Source organism: Drosophila kikkawai, chromosome 3L, assembly GCF_030179895.1.
Source record: "Drosophila kikkawai strain 14028-0561.14 chromosome 3L, DkikHiC1v2, whole genome shotgun sequence".
Taxonomy (NCBI): Eukaryota; Metazoa; Arthropoda; class Insecta; order Diptera; family Drosophilidae; genus Drosophila; species Drosophila kikkawai.
Window position 1 is genome coordinate 15707600 of NC_091730.1, and position 13000 is coordinate 15720599.

Genomic DNA, 13000 nt, shown 5'->3' on the forward strand with positions numbered 1-13000 from the left:
CTCGTCCCACCGAAGTCCCTGGCCCTAGCCCTCCCTTTCGGGTCGTGTCTTCAACTCGTCCTTGGAAGGTCGACCTCGTGGCTCGTCAGCAATGCTTTTGAAGCAAAGTCAATTAAAAATATGAGCGCAAACTAAATAAATTGTCATAAATATGCAGAAGAGCAGAGAAAATACATTTTAGCCAAGGATGCGACACAGCTGGGAATCGGAAAACTATCGAAAGGTTTTTCATTGTAAACTTTTAGTTGAAAACCAAAGTTTATATAGAAGAAAAACTAATTTTATTTCAACTTATTTTTTAGAACATTTAAATTGTCTCGTTTTTAAGATGTTTCTTTATAAAGTGGTTAAAATAATATATTTTTTTTAACTTGCCTTTCGATACCACATAGAAATACGATACATTTCTTCTTTTTATACACACATCACTAGTGGCAACCTGGATTTTGTTTGAACCGTCTCAATTACTTGTTGTGTACTCGGTTCCTCCAGCATTATGCATAATCATGTCGCCGGAGCCAGCCATCTCCATCTACCCATCGATATCTATGACTTGGCGCGTGTGTCTCACAGGGCGTATACTCGATGTCCCTGCTGTCATTATTGTTATTGCTGCTGCTGCTGCTGTTGCTGATGCTTCTACTGTTGTTGTGCTTACTTATCGCACACACAACACACAATACACAACATGTGTCTGGCCTGTCGCAAATGTCTGTCTGCGGTTGTGTTCTCTTCTGTATAAAACGAGGTTTTCCCCGGCGCCTTGAGCTGTCTCTGTGCTCAGTCAGGACATTCCTTGCATCTCTCACCGCAGGCCAGGCAAAGGCTGAGAGCCGTGTAAATTGCATTGCCAAAGCTCGGGGGATACACGGAGGAGAAGCAAAGCCAGCAAAGTGAGTGTATTCCCATTCCCCAGAAACATAGATATTTGGCATTGTTACACAGTCTTTTAAGTATATTAGAATATTGGGAATATAAGATATTTAAAGGCATTCCAGAAATCCTAATTAAGGTGCTTGATTAAGTCTTGGATTAAATTAAGAAGGTGTTGTACTTAAAGTAGTTAATTTCAAGGCAGCTTACACGATACCCCGAATAAATCTAATTTGCCTTAATGGAGCTCCTTTACAAATGCAAATTTCATATTTAAAATGCTTATTCCTACTGCAATATTTAACAAATCTGTGCGGCGGAAGGTCAATTGTCAGGCCAGCTCAGACAGAGAGACACATATTTAATACCCACAATCGCACACAATCTGCCTCTGCCCTTTTGCATTTAAAATTTATGAAATATTCAGGCATATATATTCATTAATTTGATTGCGAACCGAAATTGATGCATTTTTCATAGAGCATGTGCAAATTGGCTTTGACTTTTCGGCGAAATGAATTCGCAAATTGAGCTAATTCAACCAGATGAAGCACTAATTACACGCGATTCCTGTTCCGATTGTACGGCCAGCCTGCAGGCGTACGATTCAATTAAAATTTGGGCACAAAAATCAACATTCGATACCAAATCCATTACCAGATAATTTATGACAAATTTGGAAAGAAGGGCCAAGGCAAACAAACAGAGAGAGAGTGAGTCCTTGCCTGCTTTTGATGTTTTCCCCCTGCGGCTAATTGTAACATATTGCATATACGTCGCGTGGCCAGGCGGCTAAATCATTTTTCATGTTAATGTATTTAGCATGCATATTAATCAAGCACACACACAGAAGGGGACCAAGGATGAGACGGAAACCGCAGCGAAGGCATTCCGTTATTGAATGCCACAATTTAAATTGATCCGCAAGCAATAGCAAAGCAATAATAATTGCTGTGGTTTTCTTTGGGGGCACAGATGAGGCCCTCAGAAGAGGCCCAAGACAGGCCAGACCGATGGCAACCGAAGCCATTACTCGACCGCATTCCATATCCTGGCAGTCAGGATACCCCGCTTTTCGGCCTGAATGCCGCCGGCAACGCATATTGTTCGTTTGCCTGGGATTCTGCAACTCAAACCTAATCATCTGCGCACAGTAATCCCATCATTTGTAATGCACAGTCACAATGGGTTAGCGGGGGAGAGCACTGAGAGAAAATAACAACTAAAACTGTAATATTTGTAAAAATATCTGAGGAATAAGTTACATAGCTCAAGGTCTAAATGCTGCCAAGAAATTAAATTAGTTTCCAAATCAATCTGTTTCCTAAGTTTAATTATATTTTCTCTTTGTGTAATCACAGAAATACACAAAAGGAAGTCGGTAGGCCTCTCATCTGGCCATAGTGGCAACAAATTACCTGTGCGATTTGATTTCATTTCCGTTCTGCCAGCGCTGCCTTTATCCCCATACTCAGGCCACGTCCTTCTCCTCGGCTTGTGGTTCAGTTTCAGGTTCAACTACAGCTCCGAATTCGGTTCCAGATCCATTTACAACTAAATCATCATTGGCGACGGGTCGGCATCCTGCTGTTTGCTGCTGTCGTCGATGTGCATTCGGTTTTTTGGCTTTCGATTCGAAATCGTGCTGTGTGCTGTGTGGGAAAAACAGGAGACTGGATGTGAGCATATCCTGGCATTAGACAGCTGTCGTATCCGAAATGTGGGGCATAAATCAAATGTTATATTCGATCGGGCGGAAAGCTTTTGGGCCTAAACTGCAATCAGGCGCGAGCTCTTTGCTCTCGCTCCCCTCAAATTCATCAATTTTCATCGAAACGAAATCAATCTTAGTTACAATAAATTTAATTTGCACACCTCTTGTGTATGGAATATTTCCCTGAAGGGATTTTGATTTAATATTGACTTTTGGGGGGTTATAAAATTAGGGTTTTTGTACCTTTGGATTTATAATTTTAGTTAATTTTTTAATACATAAAGATTATACGTTACTTTTAAATTAAATTAAATTTCCATGTAATTGCCAGGCTATAATAAATCCCATCATCTTCTCGAATTTATCGATTCCCTCCCAAATATCTCTCTATTAATACTTTATCACAGCATCAGATTTGGCTCGACTGTTTGCCATATACCCCAAGTACTAAGTACCTACTAAGCCTTGCCCCTCTTCCCAAGGGTAAGCGGCGGAGGAGAAGGTATATATATTTCTATAAATTCGACTGACTTGGAAACTTTTCGATGGCTGCGATGTGGCATTTGTGGGGCCCTGTTGCTGTTGCTATATAGCCATGGCTCTGAAGCCTTCTTCTTGCGGCTGTTGTCGTTACTCTCGTAATTATGAAAGTTGGCCAACTGGGCTGCGGTCGCGTTCGCGTCCCTTGGGGGCATCAGGCAACTTCTTGACAATGCCCACGCTGCTGCCGCCACCATTTTTCCCCCATTTCTTCAATTTAGCCTTCATTTTGCGCCTTGAAGTATGCAACAGCAAATTGTATTGCCTGCATGGGTATTGTGAGTCCTCTATTTGTGAGCTCGACTAATGATAGTGTGGGTGGAATTTTGGGCACAGGACATCCTCATTACATTCGAGGACTCTGGCACATTCAGAATGCAAAATTGCGGCCAAAAACTTTGCGACTTACGAAAAGCTGTTGTTGAAAGTTTGTTTAAATTAGTAAATGAGAAATATAGAAGTGTAGTTGTTGGCCCAGGAAGTTGTCAATGTCAGTGGCAGCACTTGGCCTTGGCCATCCGTCGACAGCTCGAAAAACAAGGGCATAAATTAGACAAGTGGAGAACACAGTGTGCTTTAAAGTCTTGTAATTTAAATTAATTATTTAGTTTGAGAAAGGAATAGGGGAGTAGGAAATTAAGAACTAAGATTATAACTTATTCTTAGGTAAATTTTGAGAATATTGAACTCATAAAATATATAAAATGGTGTCTTTCCATTAATATTTTTAAACTCTAGAAGTGTTTATATTTCTAGAATCAAAGATTATACCATCTAAACATGGTTTTTAAACCCACTGTTCCCTTGCTTTAAGCCTAGAAAGCTAAAGTTTCATCAGGCTCAAGTCCACCAAAACCAAGTCCATTTTCGACAGCATCAAAGTCAGTCAAGCACACGGGCCATAGCCCCAAAAAGGCCGAAAGTATGCAAAGCCCGGGCCAGAATGAAGCGAAATTATGAAGCACTGCCAAATTCGTTAAAATTGCCAGACAGGACAGAACACAGCACGGGGCAGGACAGACAGGCAGCCAGTTGGACTTCCTGGACGTAGACGTGCCGAGAGCTCGGGGACTGGAAAAAAGTTAACGCAGGCCACGTAGCCACTTCACTTCGATCCCCCTGCTAACTTGTTTTTGTTCAATCAACAACACACAGGGCCATTGCCATCCATTGTTGGTGTCGTCACGAGGCATTCAGCCTCGGGCCTCCAAGCCTCCTCAAGCCTTCGCAGGATTCAGGACTCAGCCTTTAGCATTGCTGTCGCCCGCTTGTTTGTCTAAGCCCAGTGAAGTGTACCAAAGATATTTGCGCCCGATATGCGTTCAGGCATTTCGGGTTAAGAAGCAGTTTGCAGGAGAAGCAGAGCCTAGTTTGTGCACAGAAAGAAAAATGTAAAATTGAGCACAAATTACTATAAGTAATACAGATGATAAAAGGTTTCCTTGTTTAGGTTAAAGCTTAGATTCATGCTTATATTTTTAAATTATAGAAATCTACACCGATACCTTTTAGCTTTAAATTAGTTTCTAAAAGCTTTGAAAAAACAAATTCAAATAAATTTCCCCCAGTGTAACTGCTTATGCTTAAATGACTGTATCACTCAATACCCAGAAATATGACAAAGAGAGTACTTTTGGGACTCAATAGAGCAATAACCAGGCGGCTGGCAAACAAGTATTTTACTTGGAACGCTTTTTCTGCCTAATGAGCCATCCTGTCACAGCCGGGTTTCACATCCTGGCGACGGAAGAGCACCGGACACACGTGTGCCTTTGATTTGAATGCGACAAAAGAAATTAGTTCCATATGCAATAGGAGGTTTGGGGTTTGTTCACGCTCCGAGGATTATTTGGAGCAAAATAAAATCATTTTCACTGTATGGAAACCTAGAAACGGCTTGTTTCCCTCTTTTAATTACTTGTTTTTGTTGAGCTAAAAGTCTTGTTGTCGGAAAAATCTCCAGAGAGGTTGCAAAACAAAAGTTTTAGGCCATAAAATATTTTATGCCACAAATACGAAATACAATACACAATGCTCAAAGCGTTTTCCCAGTACTTAAATGTGTTAAATTTTTTATTGCTCAGCTTTAAAGTCTCTAGAGAGAAAAGATCTGCTGACGTTTTGTTTCTACTTCGAATAAATATATATCAGAGAGCTGGAAATTTATGGAGCCATTCATAAAATTCAAAGCACACAAATGCTTCCAATTTGCAAGGAAAATCGTAAAAAGTCCTGCCAAATTGAAAGCGATATCAATGCAAATAAATATATGTGTATATAGGAGAGAGAAGGATATAGCATTGGTTAGCTAAATGTATTTAGTCTGCATATGACAGTAGCAGCCACACCAGCAGAGTTAATAAATTCCCAGAAAGCAAACTTTATAATCTAATCCCAAGTTATTAGCACCCGCTCACGCTCAGCAGGAAAAAGCTGAAAATGGAAAAATGCCAAGCGAATGAACGGAGGATGTGGAAGGAAAACGCATTCACTTGTGGCATCGCTGCTTATTTTTTTGCTTTTTGTGAGCGACATTTTTCCAGGCTGGGACGGCGCAAAAAGAAAAACTTGATTCATGGACCGCTCTTTTTTCTATGGTCAGTTGTGTGAGTGGTGACCAGCGTTCAACGAGGCGTGGATCCCTTTCGGAATAGAGTCCTTTTTATGGCCCCTTGTGGGCGGTTGGCTAGCAGCGCGCAGTGCTGGCAGCTTATCTCTTTTCCGGACAGGTCCTTTGTGAGTAGGATTTAGGGGGATCTCTAAGAGAGTTTGTTTTCATAAAAAATTAGAGGTTTTGTTGTCTTAAAAAATTTGTTTTTTCTTTAGGAAATGTTAAAGGTATTTATTAAAATATTAAACGAATTTAAAACAAGCTTACTTTAGGGTAAATTTAAATTAAAGATGTTTTATCTCTTATTTATTATATGTTTAATTTTTATAGAAAAAACTACAAGCCCTGCGTAATCAATGTTTCATTTAATTGAATTCAAACCACACAAATTTGATTTATGTTTTCTCATTGTTATACATTTTTTAACTCAAAGTTTTCCTTTTTTTTATATTTTTGTTCGCTCCTTTCTACTAGATTTCGCCAGACATCACTGTTTTTAGTGGGTGGCCTGTGCGTTGACGGCAAGTTTCACAAATGATTTCACATTTTTGCATAAATAAATGTCAAGTGTGCGCCGGAGCATGCTGAGAGTTGCTGACAGTTTTCTAATAAACCCAAAGAGGCAAAGAAAACAGGATAATCAGCGCGCACGACAGGGATAAGGGAACGTAGACCGAGCGAGCAACAAGTAGGATATTGTATATGAAAGCGAGGGTCCTTGTGTGTGTGTGTGTGTGCGTCCACTTTGGCTTAGCAATAATAATAACCTTGGCTGCCATGATGCCTGCCATTTTTCAATGTATGCGGTGTATGTGTGTGGGTGGTTGGGAGCAAGGTCCTTTTCCCACATATATGAAAATGACAATTTCCATTGCCACTACACAAAGGCCCGGTGCTGGGTGCTGCTGCTGCTGCTACTGCTGCTATGGTTATTTTAGGATTCCCCCGGCAACGTTGGCAATTTTAATAATGTTTACTTAAGGCGTAGCCTTAGATCATCTGACTTGGGGGGGTGGGTCGCAAAATGTGGGAAAAGTGGGAGAAAATAAGGCGGAAAATGTGGCCAAGGAGAACGCACTGCACCCATCCGTGTGTGCAGCGAGGCATGCCAAATGACAGCTGCTAGCAGCTCGGTGGTGGAGAATGGAAAATGCCAGGAGCTGGCCATAATAAGCAGGCCATAAGATGCAGCACACTATTTGCAGCTATGCCACTATGACAATTCCTACGTGTTCTGTGTCCTGTGGCCCTCTTCTTCGTCTTCAGTCGGTCCTTTGAAGGCACCGACCCATTAGATCCATAATTTATGTCCCCTCACCCACGTCCAAAAGTCACATTATCCCTTTTTCGCACAGAAAGCATTTATATAAATATCACTTTAAGCTGCTGCAGCTGCTGCCTAATGAGCGGCTTAAAGTGCCCCAATAAAGGTCCAGAGCTTCCGCTTCCTGAAAATGTATTTCTGTTGCTTAAATGCTTTCCCCTGCGAATCACAGCAGCAGTTGCAATCTGGGGACTTATCAAAGGACCTGCAGGAGAAAATCAACTAGTGGAATTTGCATTTAAAATGCCTTTTGCCAAGGGCAACACGAATTGCTTGGCAATCAGATATCAAGATCCAATATTCCTGGCAAATTTCAGCAGCATTTCCGAATGTTGCCATTTATGTGGAAAAGCAATTCGGTTCACAGTGCGTATGCGTAATATGGTAGCATTGAAATTTCAGGCAAGTGGATGAGGCTTTGGAGAGCACAGCTTGCTTTGTTTAGCTTAATATTTTCCAGAAAATATAGACACTAAGTGCAAGTACGTAATGTCATAATACATTCTTGTCTATTTTTAGATAAAAGTAAGTGGAAGCTGAGATATTTACTTGAAAGCTTCAATGTTTTCTCCTGAAGAGGAACACATGAATATTTGCTTAGTTCTCTGAATAATCTATGAAGATTAGCCACAGATATCCAACAAAAACGTATTTCCTTATTTCCTTATAATTCTAGAAATTAGTAAAACAACTGATTTTGTTAAATGCACTCCTAAGTTCCCTAGAATTCCCTTCACTTTGCCACCTTAGAAACCACTCAGACCACCGTGCGTATAGGCAATAAGTGTTTTCTCCCCATCCACTACCAGGCAATATTTGGAATAGAAACAAAGGAAAATGGCTTTGATTTGCATGTGGGATACTTTCAGTTGCCTTTGTTTGTTGCTCGCATAAGACTTTCGCCCAGAAAAAAGAAGAAAAAAAGAACATATTTCCGTTCATGCGTTTATATTGGAAAATATTGATTTACCTGCTATCAAAGACAGCTGCGACTCGTTCGACTTGTATTTGCCCTCTTTCCCGCCTTTATGTATTTGTGTTTGCATTTGCCAGGACCTTTGGGATCCTGTATACGCTATGCTGTGCCTTTATGCTCCAGTTGCGGGCCATAAACGCAATAATCAATATGGATTGTCGGGGCAAAGGAGCGCAGGATGAGGATGGGATGGGATTGTTGCAAAGTGCCAGGATCCAGGCTCCACCAAGTAGACCATGCTGAGAAGGACTCGACTGAGAGAAGGACTCAACAAGTGCAGCTCAGGCCACATCATTAACATTTGCCGTAGCAGCACTCAATGTCAAGGCAAAGACGTGGCTGGAGGCTTAAATAAAAAAGAAAATAAAGTATCCTTGCAGATTTCTTGTGTATTCCTAAGGTCACAAGGGCTAGACGCGAATGAGGAATTTTATTTTCCTCACCTGGACTTGTTTGGGGTCTTACAAAGGGCTTATTTTCAGAATGGCCTTCAGTGCAAAAGCGGCAACAAATGACTAAGAAGCCGCAAAGGAATTTCAATTACTTTTTTTAAGGGCACAAAATACATTTATAGAACAAGAAAGCAGCTTCAATTCTTATGATAAAACTGTGAATATTTCCAAGGAAATTGTTTTGTATTTTAATATCTACGACTGACTTAAAGAGAAATGCTTATTAATTAAGAAGTTTCTTGCAAGCTATAATTGCTTCTCAAAATATTATATTATTCCTGTAAATTTTATTCATAAACAAGGACACCTTTGACTTGTTCACTGATATCAAATGAAAATACAAATACCAAAGAGTTCTAAGAATTTCCTTGCCTATTTTCAACTGTTGATAGGTTGACCCAAAAGTCGCCTTGGCAAATACTTTAAAAGTAAATCTGGCAGGCAATCATTTTTTTTCTTTTCACTCTTGCTCTCTCGCTGAGGTATTTTTAGAAATGCTAATAATTCACTTCGAAAAGTGTGAGCTGCCTTTGGGGTCGTTCCCATACATTTCTGACTTAATAAGTTGACAGGAGCAGTCAATCAGCGTCGTGGCTTCCACCTACGCACATATCCTGCCAGGGTTTCCCATTGCCCTTCAGGCAGCTCTGATTTTCCCAGTCTCTTCAGCTCTGAAGTTTCCTCTCACACCACACTTTGATTTCCCCTTAGAATTTCCCTTCTCACACACACACACAGAGAGAGGTGTTTGCTGCGTGCGGCAGCTCATTTAAAAATCATTGTCAGAGCCTGGCAAACTGTATCTTTAATTAGCACAAGGACCTCTCCGGAACAGATTTCATGGCTCGGCACATGTTAAATGCAAATGCCAAATGCCCTGTGTAATGGCACAGCTCATAAAATCTACCAACTAATGCCGCCTTCCACAAGTTACACGCACTTTGGACGGCTATGTAGCCTGTTGCTTGAATCTCTGAGATTTTACAGGGTGTATAAATGGCATTAAGGAAGGTATTATATTTTGGACGGTGACACTGTGATGTGTATTCTTGTGAAGTTCCAAAAAGGAAACTAGTTTTTAACTATGACTTTAAGGTGGTTAAAGGGACATATTGATATTAATGCTGTAAATAGAAATTTCTCAGTTAAATTTAGAGAAAGTTTATAAACTTAACTTATTTTCAAAAGAAAGAAAAATCTTTGTTTCATTTCTTAAAATCCTTATTTTAAGTATAAAAGTTATAGCTTCCAAGGGAAACTTGATTTTAAGTCCACCGTAGTTTGTTAAATTTACAAAATCTTTACTTAAAAGGTATTCCAAATTTCAAACAGTTTTCATTAGCTGTTTTTGGTTGCTTTTTTGGGTTAGGTTTCTCTGGGAGAAAGAATGTGGTTCGCTCTGTTTGTGCAAAACGTTACTTTGCGCAAAATTATGCAAATTTGATGTGCGTTTTGTTGGCAAGAGAAATGCGTTGGTGCTTCCAGCTGTGTGTGTGGGTGCTTTCTGTATGGTTTGTATGGTTTTTTGGGTGGTGTTTCTCTGGTTGGTTCCTGGGTAGTTTTACGGGGCTGCAGCGACCGCATGCCAGCCAAGACCTGAGCAAACAGCACAAATGCGCAAGTTGCTCGGACAGCAGACAAAGTGCAGGGCAAACAGAGCAGAACTTAAAACAGGGGAGCACACAGACATGCATCACATGGCAAAAAACAAACGAAAGTTGCTGGAAATAAAACCAAACATTTGTGTTCTCAGTGCCGTACTGTTAATTTACGTCCGAAAATAACTTAAACTTTAACTTCCAGAGCAGGTGTGCTGGCAGACAGGTACAACAGGGTCGCTCCCTTAAAGATTCAGCAAAATCGATAGCCTCCAGAAAAATAATTTCTCTTCCTGCCGGGGATATTATTTTCCCTTATTTTTTGCAGGTTCCTTTTTACTTTTTTTTGTTACTTGCTAGCCAGAAAAAGTCCTGCTCGTCTGAGGACTAATCTGATCAAAGCGGCGCAGCTAGGAAAACAATTTCTGCAGCAAATGAAAGAAAAACACGAGATTCGACCGAAAGTTTTTTGTACCGTCTTTGTTGTGGGCGATGCCGGAAAAAGGAAAGGAACAAGCCAGGACCTTGTAACCGGAAACCACTCACACAATCACCAAAAACACACACACACACAGACATATGGGTGGGCAAATAAACTGCTCATTATTATGCAAAGTTTTCACTTTTTCGCTATCTTGCGGAAGTGTAAGTTGAGCGACTTCACTGAGGCAAAAAAATATTAAGTTTGCCACCTCTTTAAAAATGTAGGAAGCGCACATTAAATGAGAATTATATATTTATGTGGTATTTTCTAGCTGAATAATAATAGAAAAACTTAAAATAAATATTTTAAATTACGATTATATATAAATTCACATTTTTTGGCCTACAAAAATTGGTAAAAGATCAAAAAACGTTATAGTAATACTTGTAGTTGTTTTGAAGGCTTCTTAAAATTATTTAAAATATTCTAAAATATTTTATTCAGCCTAAAAACCTTTATTTTATTCTGTAGTAAGTAAGTAAGAGTAAATTCTTTAAGAAATTTAAAGAATAAAAAATACATTAGGGTAAGGTGGGGTAAAGCCGACAGTGTGGGTAAACCCGACCTCCCTCTGTTTTCGAAAATCGGAAGCACTACGCAAAATAATATTAGTGTTGTCGTGTAGAGCATCGAAAACAATGTAAATGGTGGTATGACAGCATTTTATTAGTCAACATTGAGATGGTCAAACGACAACAAGTTTGTTTTCACAATTTTGAATTTCATTTTTGTGCATAATTAACTGCAGGATATTTCTTTTTGTCAAAGTTATCGCATGAAAAGGTAAGTGGATTTAGATTCTTTGAATAAAGTCCTACAAAGTGCATATAAGTTTGGTTCATTTTTTTTCATAATTTCTTTTTTAATTGCGTTTTTATGAAAAATTACGTGGTGGGGCAAATCCGACCTCTAAATAGCGGGGTAAATCCTGCCGCAAAAAATCCAAAAAAAACAACAATCACACCAAAACCATCAACATCGCAGTCAACCAGACGTTCAACTCGAACCAAAAAACGCCAGCAAGCTATTTGAGCAGCGAATCAGATGATACTGATTAATTATTTTGCTATTTAAATTTTTTTAATTCTTTTATCTTTTATTACCATTATATAACATAACATTGATTGATTTATCATTGCAAAACCTATATTTAGGTTATATCTGTACTATATCAACCAAAAACATAGGCGGTCGGGTTTACCCCATCATTTTTGAACATAGCAAAAATGAACTTTTTCGTAAAACGCTTGTATCTCAAAACTTTTCAAAGGTATGAATAAAATGAAATGCATAGAAAGTTGCGCAAAGGTCTAACCTTTAATTTGGTATATATAAAGACTTGATCCGATGTAAAATAAGCATTTTATAGCCAAAACCATTTACTAGGTCGGCTTTACCCCACCTTACCCTATTCGTTTTTTGTGTTCCTTAAATTCCTAAACGTGTTTCCTAATTTTTAAATTAGCTTTTACACATTTTTCTCCGTGTCCCGAAGCAACAGTCGGTCGGATAACACTCCCTGGTGCCCCCAATTTAATTGGCCCACTATACGTATACGTAATACGCATTTGTAAGGGGAGTGGCCCGAATCCGAACAGACGCTGGCATATGGCCAGTGGACCCGGCCAGGCTTAATGCTCTCGCATTTGGCTCCGTTTTCCGGCTAAGCACACGCCTGGGATTTCGGGCCTGGCTTCTCGACAAACAGAAATGACTGAACATAAAGTGTAGAGCGGACTCGCGGCGCAAAATGCGAAATGTGAAATGCGAATTTGCCAAATATGGAATTCAATTTGCGGTGGGAAAGGAAGGGAAAGCCAGGGCAGGCGAGCAGGCAGGCGCTTAATGCGACAGAAAATGTGTTGCTGTGCCACGCAAAAATGAGTCAACAAGCAAAACAACCCAGAAAATGTGTAAGAAAAAAGAGAGGCCTGAGCTAAATTTATACACATATTTGATTTATGACCAAGCTCAGCAGCAAAAAGTTTGGAGTTCTCTGTGCCGCTTGGCTTTGCCAATTTTAAAGACCCCCAAAAGAACGAAGGACGAAGGAAGGCTTGCCACCAGTTACCAAGAACCAAGTAGCAAGTACCAAATAGCAGCCAAGCCACCAATCACCAATCAGCATATGCACGGCCACGCAAACAAACAGAAACAAAGGAGCGCTGCCACAGAGACGAAAAGCCACATTAGGGTGAGCCTTTGAAGGCGGTGATTATGAAAGGTAATTTTCAATGCTTAAGAGGAGTAAAAAAATATTATTAAAAATTATTAACTTTTTTTTAACTTAAGAGATCTTGTAAGCACATTGCATATCGTTATATAATAATTTTATTTACAGGAGAAATATTCCCCACAAGGCTATGTAACTTATTTTAAGTATATATATACTTTACAAATTTCTGAAAAGTCCTAATATAAATTTTAA

The 13000-nt window shown here is 39.6% G+C and overlaps 1 protein-coding gene across 1 annotated transcript in view; it reads right to left on the reverse strand.

The window, feature by feature from the left end:
* Positions 1 to 13000, reverse strand: part of Fife (regulating synaptic membrane exocytosis protein fife) — a 65604-nt gene that overhangs the window by 43826 nt on the left and 8778 nt on the right. The window contains exon 2 of the mRNA XM_017167364.3: positions 2292 to 2525. The gene's annotated coding sequence lies outside the window, so the exon portion shown is untranslated. The remainder of the gene's footprint in view (positions 1 to 2291; positions 2526 to 13000) is intronic.